This window comes from Brachycentrus maculatus, unplaced genomic scaffold (genome assembly GCF_059751285.1).
Source record: "Brachycentrus maculatus isolate JH-2025_06_01 unplaced genomic scaffold, ASM5975128v1 h1tg000384l, whole genome shotgun sequence".
Taxonomy (NCBI): domain Eukaryota; kingdom Metazoa; phylum Arthropoda; class Insecta; order Trichoptera; family Brachycentridae; genus Brachycentrus; species Brachycentrus maculatus.
Genome location: NW_028281133.1, coordinates 614,694 through 627,682, shown reverse-complemented (window position 1 = coordinate 627,682; position 12,989 = coordinate 614,694). Strand labels below are relative to the sequence as shown.

General features: G+C 31.4%; 1 protein-coding gene across 1 annotated transcript in view; it reads right to left on the bottom strand.

Moving 5' to 3' along the window:
* LOC148303166 (GAS2-like protein pickled eggs) overlaps positions 1–12,989 on the bottom strand; it is a gene marked incomplete at its 3' end in the record, with an annotated part of 242,602 nt that overhangs the window by 99,795 nt on the left and 129,818 nt on the right. The gene's annotated exons all lie outside the window — the stretch shown is intronic.

Below are 12,989 nucleotides of genomic sequence, written 5' to 3'. Positions count from 1 at the left end.
TTATTATCTTAAAACATTAATTAAAAATGGATAGATTTTACCACAAAGTGACTGCCGAATCAATTAATGAGATTATTCAAGTGTTTAATTTCATTAAAATAATCATGTCATTCCACAAAGATAATGCCGAATCAATAAATAATATAAAGAAGATGGAAGTATGAGCATCTCGGCACATACGACCTATAATTTGACTGACTCAAGAAATCACTTTATATTATTATCAACGTTATTAATATTCAAAGCATTTACTTTGTGGTATGATAGTTGTTCGAATACATAAGAATGCAAAGCTGAGATAAGCATTATCGATAAAATTGAGAAAGGTGTGTTGAGATGGTTTGGACATGTAGAACGAATGAGTAAGGAATATAATTGGAAAAAGGAGCAGAAGAAGACCGAGAAAAACTTGGCACGATCAGATATGCCAAATGCTTGAAAGTGGTAAGGTTAGAAGTCGTAATAATCGTCGGGTATGTATGAGGAGATGCATGAACGTGGAAGAGGCGAAGAATGTTTGCAAAGACAGAGTGATGTGGCGTTCTATTCTCTCTGCCTACCCCTGCGGGGAAGCAGCGTGATGATTAGTTATTTTTTTTGTTTAAGTTTTTACTTTGTGGTTTCATATTATAATGGAAGTTATAAGCTTAAATAATAAAAATGAAAATGATATTTTCTGGCGTTTCTTATGTGTGTGATTATGATCCAGGATTCAGACCTCACATACTAATCAAATAGTTTCTGCTTGGTAAAAAAAAGCTTCTTTTCATCTCACCAATAGATGTCTCTAGTGAAGTTCTAGTGATTCAAGAACAATGTTTCAAAAATGTTTCAATTGTTATATATAGAGCTTCCAAGAATTTGAGTAGTGTGGTTGTCAATAATGGGTAGAATTGGTGAATGTTACACGTGTATCAAGTGATCACTTAAACCAGCCTAAGACGGTTGTCAGCTCCGTAAATGCCCAGACTTCCATAGTCTTCTTCATCTTTGATGAGATGTCAAAAAATTACAATGTAATAATAGAAAATCCTTATCGATAAGACATGATTCTCTGATTCTTCAATAAGTACCTACTTTCTACGATATTTTTAAAACACTAGTGTGTTTTAAATTTGATCCTATTTTAGTTAATAGGATCAAATTTGGTACATTCTAATAATAAAAAATCTTTATTAAAGCATTACGGCTGTCCAAACTCAAAACACAGTACGGGACATTTTTTTTGGAGTACTTTTTTTTGCATTTTTGGACTAAGTAGGTTCTACTTAGTCCAAAAATGCAAAAAAAAACGTACTACAAAAAAATGTCCCTTACTGTGTTTTAAGTTTGGACAGCCGATTAGCCTTGAGAGTTATTAGACTGAAGGCGCTTACAATAAATATCAGTACAATAAACGGATTAAATTTGTCCCCCAATTGAGTCTAGTCGCGTTTTAATTTGGACAAATGGATACCGGCAAATCTTTGTACGGCGTCAAGTGTCAGTTCTCCACACAATCAGATGTTTTGCCATGTACACGGTGTGTGAGAGATACAGGACACTTTAAAAATATATTGATAAAAATAATAAAATATAAAAAATATATTTGTTTGTATTTAATGATGGACATTGTACTGCATTGAAGTAATCAAATCATTTCAATGGTTACAATGATTAAAGAAAACACTTCGTTTTTTACCACTTGAGTTTTATTATAGACTACATGTTTCAGAAGTTAAACTTCCATCATTCAGGTCTGTATAATAACTAAAATATAAAATATAAAATTGTTCTATAAATAAGGAGAGGGGAAAGTAAGGGGAAGGGGTTAGTCAAGGGACGGAGTTTGAAAACAAACTTACTTTCCCCTCTCCTTATTTATAGAACAATTTTATATTTTATATTTTAGTTATTCTACAGACCTGAATGATTGAAGTTTAACTTCTGAAACATGTAGTCTATAATAAAACTAAAGTGGTAAAAAACGAAGTGTTTTCTTTAATCATTGTAACATGTCTTACCACAAAGTTAATGCCGAAACAATAAATAAAATTTCAATGGTTTTTTAAATATTTTTATGGAAACTTGATTAGTTCGCCTTCATAGTGTAGTGGTCAGCTCGCTTGGTTATCCAGTCGAAGGTTTCAGGTTTGATTTTAAGAAGGGTCGAAATAAAATTAAATGATTTTTCACTATTTTATTTATTTAATATTACCCTGGACCGATATCTGTAGCAAAGGGATAATCAACTTTCACTCATGTATTTAACTATTACGATCTACACTGCTTCCATAGTATAGATTGTATACGATGCAGTGCATCAATATAATAATAATAAATATTTAATATATTTTGTGTATTAAAAGCATTGTTAACATTGTGGTATGGTAATAAAACACTCTCCTTATCACTCATCATTCACTTTGTGTAATACCACTTTTATAAACACCTATTTATAAAAGTGGTATTACTGGTTTTTGAATATCATTCCATCATCAGGTCATTAAAATAAAATTATTACCGTTTGACATTTGCCCAAAAATAAAATTTTGAAAGTGAGAAAAAAGGCAAATTGTCATCTTGCTCTGAATGAATTATTCGGAATGATTATTCCGAAATAAGTAGTCACGAATAATTGTTTCTAAAAGTGGTATTACACAAATTGAATGATGAATTACAAATAAATATATAATAACAAAAATTATTTAAAAAATTCTTAAATTCAATGTGTTTAGCTTTATCAATTTTGAATTTATGAATTCGGATCAGAAAAAAAATTCCTGCCTGTATTAAGCTGTTTAAGAAGTTCTTCTTCACTGTTATGAGTGGACACTGGAATAAAGTGTGGTTCGCATCCCTTTTACCTTGTCCACATTCGCGATACGGTAATGAAACAAGTTCTACAACTAGAATATTGTTTTCACCCTTCTTTCGCCCCTTCCAATCTTTTAAATAAACATCTTTCATCTGACGTCTTTTTTTTTTCAACTGAGTTTTGGGACACCTTTTACAGTAATACAATGCTCAATTGACAAGGTCAAAATTCATCACGTACTAATGGACCATTATCCGTGAAAACATCTAAGTTCACAGTTTAGTGTGTTAGAAAGACACTTTCGAGGGCACCGTTCTCCTACTAAAAACGCCTATTGTTACAATTGTTAGTACTTAAATTAAAAAATAATAAAATTAAACACTTTTATTTTCATTACTATAAATTTGATGACTTTCATTCCTAGACCATCTCAACTTTCGGTAAAAAATAAGGTATCTTTTCAAATTTTATTGTTATGAATTCACCGTTTATCTACAACATTTTGAGTGTTTCAAATACTTGTCTCACCAATAGATGTCTCTAGTGAAGTTCTAGTGATCCAAGAGCAATGTTTCAAAATTTGGTTCATATATCGCTCACTCCTTTCAAGAACGTCATAAATCAAAAATCGTTAATTTTAAGTTGTGCATGTTTTCGGAACTCCCAAAAAATGTACTATATCCCAGCAAAAGAGGCATATTTTAAACTTAATATTTACCCGCTACAGGGCAGAAAATGTTATTTTTGTATTTTGAAGAAAAGGTATTGTTTTATTTTTTAAATATACTAAATATTTTTCTAATGGAGAAAAAACATTAAGGTTTTACCTAAAAAGATCTGTTTCACAGAAAAAATTTTCGATAAGTGGCTTGATATTTATTTTTAGTACATTTTATTATATTTTTAAACTTTAAAAACGATCTCCTGAAAAATCAAGTTTTTTTAAAAATAAGACGTTGTTTAAAGGAGTGAGCGATGTGTCAGGCAGCTGGTCAATTTGGGTATAGGCAATATATTGTAGGTTAGTTGGTAAGATATGAAGTGTGTTTTACATCATAGAATATTATATAATAAAGTAAACACAGAGAATAGATTTACCCATCCAAGTGCGGTCGGTAGCACGTGCCTCTACACTTCATATCACAGTCATACCACATACCATACACCACAGCCTAGAGGTGACCAGGTGAGCACTGAGCGGTCGCGCTGTGACCAGAATGTATTAGGGAACCTCAGTTCCGGACCATTACACCTGATTATGTCATACTTAAACCCCTCACTTTGCGCGAGGATCAAATTTCAGTGTATTCATATGACAATGCAGGAGGTCGTATACCTACTTAACTAATCACCTAACGCCACACTACTCTATCTACTATCTGCATATGCAGTTTCATATATCGCTCACTCTTTTCAAGAACGACATAAATAAAAAAATCGTCAATTTTCAGTTGTGCATGTTTTCGGAATGCCCAGATAATGTACTATATCCCAGCAAAAGCGGCATATTTTAAATTTAATATTTACTCTATTATTAGATTAATACCAATATTTTTAACTTTTCCACTTTATTTTTATTTGACCAGAGACCGGGTTTCGTCGTTACCGACATCATCAGACTGGTTGTCGGTAACGACGAAACCCGGTCGCTGGTCGAATAAAAATAAAAGGAAAAGCTAAAAATATTGGTTTTAATCTAATAATATATTAAAAATGTAATTCCATCACGAAGTGTCAGTGGATAATATAAATCTATTAATATTTACTCGCTACAGAGCAGAAAGTGCTGTTTTTGCATTTTTAAGAAAAGGTATTGTTTCATTTTTTTTTTTTAATATACTAAATATTTATCAAATGGAGAAAAAAACTTCAGGTTTTACCTGAAAAGATCTGTTGTACAGTAAACAGTTCAATAAGAGGCTTGATATTTATTTTTAATACATTTTATTATATTTTTAAACTTTAAAAACGTTCTCCTGAAAAATCAAGTTTTTTTATGTATGATGTTCTTGAAAGGAGTGAGCGATATAAGTTATAAATATAGTAATTTAAATACGTTAGATTTGCTCGCAGTTGACACAAATATATGTATAAGAGTATCTGACCTCAAGAAATAGGAAAACAGTATATATTTCTAGAAAATATTATCCAATGGGCTAGGGAGTTTTTGTCTGGGTTTTAAGTTTTATCGTTACCGACGAAACCTAATCACTGATCAAATAAAATATATGTTGTAAAATCTAGATACATAGTTATTAAAAAAACACATATAATACCACTTAATAAGTTTTATTTCATTAAACACGACTAGTTTCGAAAACTAGAGATGTTTTCATCTACAGGTGAAAAGTAAAACTAAGTTAATCGCAAATCAATAAATAATATTCCATAGTTGTTATTTTATTTTATAAAATGCAGTTTCTCCAATATACGTCAGTACAAAACATAAATCTTATTAATTCCATTATTTATCAGACCCAAACATTACCTATTAAATAAATGTTTACCTAAATGTTTGTATGCCATCACTTATATTGACTTCCCCGGGTCGAATCGACCACGGGGCCTTCAGCATGGTATTCGAATATGCTAACCACTACACTACACAGGCGGATATTATGTAAAATAAAGCGAATCAAATACAAATCATGCATTTCAGAAACATACGTACTAATGTCGATAAAAGTTGAATGACATCTTCCGTTTTTTTTCTCATTGCCAATGACCGCTGAAAATGAGTCACTGCATATTAGCGCGGGCTTACAAAGAGGAAACTGAAGGACGTGAGACTCGTTGAAGGGAATTCTTCCACCCACTCCCCGCGTGAGGATAATATTAATATCCCTTACCGACAAGGGACGTATGTACACGACACGTGGGTAGCGTTATTGAGGCGAAGTATCCCGTAATTGGAATCGTCTAAGGGCAAGAAACGATTGACATAACATATGAAAACCTTCGAAAAAGTCAATGGCCGAAAAGTGCCTCGTACGCCTTCTTTTATGTCTTGGATTTTACGTGTTCGATAATCGGACGTTTAGTGCAAACAAAAATGTAAAAAAGGAACTTACTAAAACTTGACAAACGTAAAAAATACATTGGAGAAATTGAAGTTTTTAGAAGCCACAGGTACACGACCGTGTCTCACTTAATACCAACACGAATCATCTTTATTTTAGTTCATATGTTAGTTTAGTATGTATACATTCAATGTAAACATAATAATAATAATAAAACCCTTATCCGTACCCCAAGGGTGCAAGGTTTAAACCTTGTACATAATAAGCAAGGTAAATAATAAATGCAATTCCCATCAAAAAAAAAAAAACCCCCAAGGGTGCATAGGGCACTGCGTCATATAAACGCAGTGTTATCTTGATCGTTTACACATGAAGGAAAAGTGATCAGCCCTCCGCTTCAGGTACCAGTCCAGGGTAATATTGAATAAATATTACAGTGAAAAAAATCACTTATATTTATTTTACCCCCCTTGGGAATCGAACCCGGGACCTCCAGAACGGTAGCTGAGCGTGCTGACCATTACACTACGGAGGCGGACATACTAAACTAATATACCATACATAGACTTAGTTTCACAAATAACAAAAATTAGATTTAGCTTCACGTACGGTGTTTGAAAATGATGTGGAATGCATCGAAGCACATGTCAGAAATTCAGAATAGATTTTAAGAAATAGTGGCATTTACCATTTAAAATTTTAATTATATAATGAAGAACATATCTATCCTAACCTACTATTCAAAAATCATACGTCAAACGTTAAAACATATAAAACGAAATAAAAAACGCAAAGCTGTCACAAAATTCTCTGCTAAAGCTAAGAATTTTGAACTCTCGAGTTTAAAACATATACAAATCCTGTCGATTGAATCCAATAAATCAGAAGAAAGACATCGATTCATTGAATTCAATTCAATTTGATTACTACCCTCTCAGAATATGAAAATTAAACAAACCAAATTATTTCATCTGTGTTTTTTTTATCTGCAGAATAATCAAGATGAGCAATATCGATGTGTAAAATTCTGTACCTAAAATTAGCTTGTGGATTTTTCAGCACAGGTTTAACCTGTGCTGAAAAATTCGCATCTCATTCAATAAATTATTTCAATTCAATTATTAAATTCATTTTTACGAATGAAGCCTAGATTTGTATGTTAATATTTCTTTCAACGACAACTTTTTATTTTTATGTATTAATTTTAAATCAAACACAGATTTTTTGAGTCTACTAAGTTGTATTTTATTAACAAAAACACATAAAAAATTATATTGTGACAATTATTTCGCCTTGTTAGGGCATTATCAAACGAATGTGAAGATCAAATGGACTACGGTTTTTAAAAATTATATTGTGAAACAATTGTCACAATATAATTTTTTATGTGTTTTTGTTAATAAAATACAACTTACTAGACTCAAAAAATCTGTGTTTGATTTAAAATTAATACATAAATTAAAATGGAGTTCTACAAATTAAACGCCAAATCAATAAATAGACAACTTTTTAGCTTCGCAATATAATGCAGAAAATCTATTAGTTACATAAATAAAGATGAAGGCTGACCAACGCGGGTATTTTATTATTTAAAATCACTCGTGTGGGATCGAGAACTCATTTGGAGGCATATTACATTATCATAAAGAATAAAATTTACATTTTGTGCAATAAAACGAGCTGTTCCAAACCAAAAACGTAACGCAATAAAAGCAGCGATACGCATAAAGACGAACAAAAGGCGACAGGACTTTAAAACTGTCAACGTTTCTGCGTAAAACCCCTAATTTGGCGATCTTGCACTCGAGGCTCGGTAATCCTTGTAAGGAGACGCTGTTACCAATGGACTGCTCGTGGTTGTATCTAGGTTTAATGGATTATAAAGAACATTTGAAGCAGCGTGTACATCAAATCTTGAAGCTCATATTTCCAACATATCTCAACAATCTGTTATCTCTAAATATCTCTCTACTGTGATTACCAATGAACTGTCCGTAGTTGTAACTAGGTTTAATGGATCATACAGAGCATTTGAAGCAACGTGTACATCAGATCTTGAAGCTCATATTTCCAACATATTTCAACAATCTGTTATCTCTAAATATCTCTCAACTGTAATTACCAATGAACTGTCCGTAGTTGTAACTAGGTTTAATGGATCATACAGAACATTTGAAGCAGCGTGTACATCAGATCTTGAAGCTCATATTTCCAACAATATTCATTACCAATGAACTGTCCGTAGTTGTAACTAGGTTTAATGGATCATACAGAACATTTGAAGTATCATGTACATCAGATCTTGAAGCTCATATTTCCACAATCATAACATATTTCAACAATCTGTTATCTCTAAATATCTCTCTACTGTCATATTGTTAAATCTTATTATAATTATGTTTTATTAAGATATATAGTTACATTATTGCAGAGTTTTTTTTTTAAAACCCTACATTTTTAATGCATTTAAATGGTAGACGATAGAGAGATAAACGAAAGTATTCTATTTTTGTATTAATTTTAAATCACATAAATTAAAATGGAGTTCTACAAATTAAACGCCAAATCAATAAATAAAAAAAAAATAAAGTATTATACTAACTTTATCCCAAGTTTTGTATTACTTTTTTTTTTAAATAAAGTTTTTGTATGGCAAACACTGTCGTAGGTTTTATTATCCTGGTAGTTTTCCCTGCTATCTCATATAAAAGGTTGACTCCATTATTTTTATATACAAAATATGTATATTTATATATTGAAAACTTTAATGGGAATAAATCTGAATTTATGGTGTTCTATTTACATCAAAACGGACATTGTAAAAACCATAATAATGGGATATTAAATTTAATGTTTATTCTATATCCATGCAAGTTTTATAAAGGTACCCATGCACACATTTTCGTACTATCGAGTTTCCATTCAATATTCAGCGTGTTTATATAAAATATTATATTTCAACGCAGTAAATTGCGGCCCGTAAATATCGAAGGATGGATTTATAAACGTATTAATATCGAAAAGCCTGAAAAGAGTCGTAAAGTACTCGGCAATGGTTGCAGTACTGGGTACAGAATCAGACTATACATCGCCCGTAATGGGTTCGCAGTTCGATACGAATTATTGATTTGTTTTTAATAGTGAGGACGTGTCCGTAAATTGAGTTAAATGATAAATAAATCTATATAAAGAGAGCGTTGGACATTGTGCGGTTGCAAGGACAGCGCGGTCATAAAATGGAAACATACCCTTGCTGTAGAGATAGTCGATTTTAAACATTTACGTACGATGAAAAATACGAAACGGCTATTTACTGCTGACAATTCGTCGGCAGTTCTCGTCAGAACTTCGGGACGCGGATCTGACTTGGGAGGATGCAAGGGAGCTGGCAGCCGACAGAAAAGCCTGGAGACAGTTTGTGGACTCCATATGCTCCACCTAGGGAGCGGATATGGTTTATTATTTATTTACTAAAGCTAGGTCTCTAAGTATCGAAAAAATGATCAAATAACTCATTCTTTAAATACATAGAAAACTTCATTAATTTATTCTGCAGTCACTTTGTGGTAATATCTATCAATTTTTATCCACATTACACTATTTACACATTGAAAAAATGTGATTATAGGAAAAACTTTTTTTCAGTATGGCTGGAAAAAGGTTGAGTCATATTAGTAGTCAAAAATATTATTTTTAAAAATATACTATAAAACTATGAGAAGAAAAAATGCTATTGAAATATATACAGAGAGAACATACAGAGAAATATATATCGCTATGAATTTTCTTAGTTCTATGATTTGACTTGTGAGTTTACATAGGACAATAGAATACTTATGTACTAGGTATATACTCGTATGTACTACCTTACCTAACATTTACTAACACCTATGTATGTACTTAACTATGACCACACTTCTTATGCAGAATAACAACGCATGTTCTTCAAACTACTACATTTTGACATCTCATCAAAGATGAAGAAGAGTATGGAAATCTGGGTATTTACGGGGCTGAGGACCGTCATAGGAAGTTCTATATATATGAACCAATTTTGAAACATTGTTCTTGAATCACTAGAACTTCACGAGAGACATCTATTGGAGATAATCCAGATTTATGAACAAGTATTTGGACACACTCACTAAAAAAAGTTTAAAAAACATTACTGCATTAAAATATTAAATATGTATTCAAAAATATTTTTAAATATTAAAAATATAAAAACACACTTTAAAAGGTATAAATATGAAGCAATTTATATTCTATATATATTCTTCTTCATCTTTGATGAGATGTCAAAATGTAATATGAAAGATAACTCCTTTAATTGGAGATAATCCAGATTTGCGAACAAGTATTTGGACACACTCAAAATGTTCTTATATTGTAACTAGTTAGCATCCAGGGATGGGAGTTCAAAATCTTCTCGATTGTAAGAAAAGTATATGAAGCGATTTGTGCGGTAATTGCAATGTATGCATGCTATTTTGAGATTTTTATGGTGTGTTGGATCCAGCATAACGTAAAAGTTGACGGTCACTGCGCTGTGGGCGAATGTAGGCCCTTATGTTTAGGTCCAACAGAACTGGTTTGGCCACTTGTATATGTATCCAGACATTTTTTGCCACACTCCCTTTTTAGAATAGAAACTTGATAAAACAACAGTTTTTATATCCGTCATTTTTTACAACATTTTTAGTGTGACTAAATACTTGTTCACTAATCTGGATTATCTCCAAATACAAGTTTTTCTTTATATTTAATTTAATTTAATTTATTTACTTTCTGGAATGCTCTTCGCAAATACTTTGTGGCACATTTTATAAACTTTATAGAATAAAACAACATTGTTTTAACCACTTTTTATTGAATCAACTATGAGTATTTCAATGTTTTAGAATTTAGTACATCAACCCTGATGATGACAAGATTCTTGTCGAAAGCGTTTGGATAAAGTGTACCAATAAAAAGTGGTTAAAACAAAGTTGTTTTAATTTATAAAGTTTAATATAGTTACATTTTTTTTATTTAATTTTTATACATTTATACATATGGCAAACTTATAATTTTAGTTTCGCTGTGCCTCTCAAAAAAAGAGACTGAGCTCTTGTGCTTGGAGAGGGACTTACACTCAAGGTTCATTGTTTTATTTGATTAATGGTATAATAATCATCTTCCTTTCTTTTATATATTTTTTATATATATATACATGTAATGGCAATTATTTTTTCAATCACTTAACCAGACAATGACAGGTCGCAAGCCCTGTAAATACCCCGACTTCCATATTCTTCTTCATCTACCTTGAGATGTCAAAAAAGGTTTAGAAACTGGTTAAATGTTTCGTGCCCGAAATCCGAGGAATGAATAATTGATTTTATCTGGACGTATAAACAACTGATAAGCTAAAGTCATGTCCATGTAAGATGTTTGTAAATAAAGTCGACTGCTGTCGATTTCGAAATAAAAGATTTACCATCAACGCGACCGTACTATCAATAACGCAGCGATTTAAGTGGTGAGCGAACGGGAGGCTGCCCTGCAAAGTGCGCTGCATTCTGATCAATACCAATGCGGAGTTACCAATGATTAAAGACATGAATCTATGAGAGCATAACAAAATGATGACATGACAAATTTCGTCATTTTTCTTACATATTGACAATTTATTTAAAAAAAAGGAATAATAAAATATATAAATAAATTTTATCACGTACATTTTTAGAGAAAATTTGTCGATCAAATAAGAAGAACAGTAATTTAAAAACGAAATAATTATTTTTCCAATTAATTAATTTAGAAACTTCTGAAATGCGAATCCTTACATCGCTCACTCCTTTCAACAACGTCATACATAAAAAAAAATCGTCAATTTTCAGTTGTGCATGTTTTCGGAATGCCCAGAAAATGTACTATATCCCAGCAAAAGCGGCATATTTTTAACTTAATATTTACCAACTACAGGGCAGAAAGTGCTGTTTTTGCATTTTGAAGAAAAGGCATTGTTTATTTTTTTTTAATATACTAAATATTTTTCAAATGCAGAAAAAACATTCAGGTTTTACCAAAAAAGATCTGTTGCACAGTAAAAAGTTCAATAAGTGGCTTGATATTTATTTTTAAAACGTTTTATTAAATTTTTAAACTTTAAAAACGATCTTCTGAAAAATCTAGTTTTTTGAAATGAGAAACAAGAACGTAGACAAACCAATGATCTGTATTTTTCAAATCTTCCTTTATTGTCGGCAGACACCTCTCCTAACAAGCTTATATATAAAATAATTTGTAAAATTCTTAAAATTAATTGTACATACGTAAATTTGTAATGGTATATGATAAATGTAAAATAACTCACTAAACATGCTAATATTACTAATAAAACTAAACCCATTTTTAATAAATGTTTTACTTAGTAAATACCACTATTTCTTAAAATCTACTGTGACACGTGTTTCGATGCATTCCGCATTAGATTTTAAGAAATAGTGGTATGTACTAAGTAAAACATTTATTAAAAATGGATAGATTTTACCACAAAGTGACTGCCAAATCAATTAATGAAAACTAAACCCACTAACAGGAACACTAATATTTTAAAGTCAAATGTAAAATTTTAAAATAAAAAATAACTCGACACTGGCTAGAACACTCTAGAAGAGTGTTAAGCCATATGAAGAAGAATTATCGGCAGAGGGTAATTTCTGTGTATATAATCGATAACAGTTTGAAGGCTACCCTCTTAAGATTTCGAGTCCGACACATGTGGAGTTAAGACAACTGAAATCATATCTGATCGGTCGTAAGTCTTGTTCATTTGTCACTTGGCTGTGTGTTGCTTTACTCCGTACTTGGCAGTACCTACCTCCCCGGTATTTAACCGGCATACTCACATTTGGGAAAAGATGGAAGCAGAGTCAAAAAAAATTAGAAAATATATATTTTTAATTTTAATTAAAATACCACTATGTCTTTATATCTATTGTGACACGTGTTTCGACGCATTCAGCAGCATTTCCAAACACCTTAAAAATTATTATTTTTTGACATCTCATCACAGATCAAGAAGAATATGGAAGTCTGGGAATTTACGGGGCTGACGACCGTCATAAGCTGGTTTAAGTGATCACTTTACACACGTGTAACATTCACCAATTCTACCCATTATTGAC